This window comes from Cryptomeria japonica, chromosome 10, assembly GCF_030272615.1.
Source record: "Cryptomeria japonica chromosome 10, Sugi_1.0, whole genome shotgun sequence".
Taxonomy (NCBI): Eukaryota; Viridiplantae; Streptophyta; class Pinopsida; order Cupressales; family Cupressaceae; genus Cryptomeria; species Cryptomeria japonica.
In genome coordinates, this window is record NC_081414.1 from 734,223,779 (window position 1) to 734,227,545 (window position 3,767).

Sequence of the window (3,767 nt, forward strand, 5' to 3'; positions counted from 1 at the left end):
TATACATGGACAAAGCAGATATTCCATTCCTCACCATGACTCTATACCAAGTGGTCCATATACGCAGCATCATTATAGACCTCCTCTATATGAACATGTGTATGATCAATATCATCCATATATGCAACATGCTCCTCCTCCACTTGGTGGTTCAGGCATGGGGTATGGTCCAAGAAGTCGGTCTCCACCTAAGAATAATTTGGAACAACAAATCAGGGACTTACAAAAGAAAATGGAGGACATAAATACACTGAAGCCAACTTACACAGTGAGAGACATGTGTCCTTATCAATTTGACAAGAGCATTCCAATGCCTCCATTTCCTACACACTTTGTGATGCCTAAGTTTGATAAGTATAGAGGAAAAGGGGATCCTAAGGCACACATAAGACAGTTTTTCATAGCTTGCATTGAGATAGCAGCAGAAGAGACATATTTGATGAGATTATTCCCACGAAGCTTAGGTGATCAAGCTATGGAATGGTTCTCCCAACTTACACCTGGTATTAAGTCATGGGGTGACTTAGCAGAGGCATTTATCCAACATTTTTCATACAACATAGAGATAGACATATCAGTCACTACCTTGTGCAACACCAAACAAAAGGATGGAGAATCTTTTACATCATTTTTACAAAGATGGAGAAATTTAGCCAGCAGATGCTCTTGTGAAATTCCACAAAAACAAATGGTAGAAATGTTCACCCAGAATGTTAACAAAGATATTGGTTGACTTGAGAAAATCTTGTTTGTCCACCATCAAGGACGTCATTGAAAAAGGCTTAGCAACAGAGAGGGTCCTAATTGAGCAAGGAGTCATCAAAATATTCAAAGAAAACAAAGATGACTTTAAAGGAAAAGATAAGCCAAGATTTTGGAATAAAAACAAGAACACAGTCAATGATGGTGTTGTTGATTCCAATATAGTGCGACCCAAAATCATTTTTTCTGGATCAAGCTCTACAAACAATCAGGTGAATACTCAAACAACTTCCAAGTCACGAAGGAAGTACACCCCATTGGGAGAACCACTAGAATTAGTTTTCAAGAAGCTAGTGGCAAACAAGATAATAATGATTCTAGATTTGCCTCCATATGAACCAAAGGTTAAACCAAATTGGTGGAATGATGATGAGTATTGTGAATTTCATAGAAGCAAAGGTCATAAGATAGGAAATTGTCATCGACTAAAGAACATCATACATGATCTTATTGATAGAGGTGACATTGAGATTGAAGGACACTCATCCAATCAAGAACATGAGATGTTTAAAGAACCATTCCCAAAACATGACAAGGGAAAAGCTAAAGCCACAAATGACCAAACCAACTATACTAGAGCATCCTATAATTATGATTCAACTATAAATCACATTTCGATGGATAATTATGTCTCTACCATTATCATCAAGGACAAAATGCTTGAGACTTTTACCCAAAGACCCAAGATTGTCCTAAAAGGCATTGGATCTTCTTCCGAACCCACCTTTGAATGTAATTTTACAACTCATCAAGGTAAATTCACTTTGCAAGGTGCTCCAGTCAAAAGCACCGCTTCTTCATCAACCAAACTTAAGTATGACCTTGTAGAACAATTGAGGAAGACACCCACGCTCATATCCATCCTTGAGCTCTTACGCATATCTCCCACACATAAAGCTATTCCTGACAAAATATTGAGAGACACCTCTGTCCCTACTGATCTGAACATGGACCAATTTTAAGCCATGGTGGGATACCTTTCCATTCCACACTCCCTTTCATTCACAGAAGTCGATGACACCTCCGTAAGTCAGCCACATAATGCACCACTACACATTTAAGCCTTCATACACAAACATCAAATAAAACGAGTCCTGATAGATGGAAGGGTAGGTCTAAACATTTGTACATTAAGTACTATTAAACAATTGGGATATTCAGATAAAGCTGTGAATTCTACAAACAAAATTACCATCAAGGCATATGATGATGAAGAGCGTTCATCCAAGGGCACAGTCACCTTGCCTCTCAGAGTGGGGCCGGTTACAAAGGATGTGGTTTGTCAAGTCCTAGACCTCGATCTCACATATAATATATTACTAGGACGTTCTTGGATTCATGAAATGAGGGCAGTCCCATCTACATATCACCAATGCATTAAGTTTCCTCACAACGGAGTCGAAATAACAGTTAATGGTGATCCTAATACATTCATATATTGCAATAACTTGAGACCAAAAACTGAGACGATCATTCCAAGTAATAGGGAAGCTGTCCCTTCTTCTACATATATTGATCCTGAATCATTAAAACCTTCAACATCAAAACAAGGTGATCTTAAAGGGAAATATCAGGACAAGGGCATGGGTGAATACACTTTGAATCAGACCATGTGCTTACAACAATTTATGAGTTCACCAAAAGAATATGGACGACAACATCCTTCTCAACGGATATCCATCATTACATTGAAATGGGATCCTACTATTTTCCAAAAGTGGGGTGAAGTGGAAGAAGAAGACTTATACAAAATGCTTTACAAAGACCCTGAAAATGATACACAAGATCACATCAGCATACCATGTGAAAAATATGGCAAAGGGTTCAAGATCCTACAAAAATTTGGGTATGATGGCAAAAGCCCTCTTGGCTTAAGAAAGGAAGGCATCATTGAACCTTTACAACCTAAATTGACATTCAAAAAGGAGCACTCGAAAGGACTTGGTTTCATGACTTCCAAGGTCAACACTCAAACGGCAGGAGAAGCATTACAAATCAAAGCTGTCAAAATTCAACAAGAGAATCTCTATCCCACAGACTCCAATGAATGGGAATGGGATTCAGACAAATCCTCCAGTGACTCTGAACTCACCAAGACATTCAGAGAATCAAGTGAACCTACAGAAGAAGAGGAATTTTATAGAAAATTCAAAGTTGGTCAAGAAACAACCCCTGAGGATCCCACACAATCCTTGCCTCTAGGTTCTAGGTCGAAATCACATAGAATGAGAACACCTGTCCCAAAATGCGCTACTAGTAATGACAATTTGGATTCATTCACGATCGAGACAGATGAGGAGAGTGCCAACGATGACCTCGATGACTACCTCGACATACTTGAATATTGTTGGATTTTGCCAAGATCAAGAAGTCATTGAAATGTACAAGATAGAGACATAATATGGGACAAGAATAAACTGTATTCTCATCAATAGAAAATGATCAACAATTGTTGTTCCATACAATGTAGATGAGCCTGCTTATATAGGCAAGGCTAGGGATATGTATGAGCACACAAACATGACATGTGGCTCAATAAGAAACAAGGGTAGGTAGGAAATAGGTGTGGGTAGGTAGGAGAAATAATATAATATTCCACATGAGGTGGATCACCCACCGAAGGTGGAATTATCACTCCACAATAAGTGGATATGATAGTGTAATAACAAGATCAACACCATAAGAGGTGGAATTTCTCCTACAAACACTATCCCAATGTGGCACAAACACCCAAGTGTCTCATATCCAAACTACTATGAAATGCATTATCCTAAGTAAACTTAAGTAAGTGTAATAATATCCATGATGAATAATTATTTACACCAACACCCCCCCTTAAGTGCAACTTAGGGGAATGCACTTAAGTCTACAATGCAACTAAGCAATGCAAGATGGGTCCCCGCTACGAGGCCATGTTAGGTACCCATGCACAAATGCAAATGCATGCAAACCAATGCAATGAAATCTCTCACAAAGTGGGGAAAGAGAGAAAAACCCAATGGGAA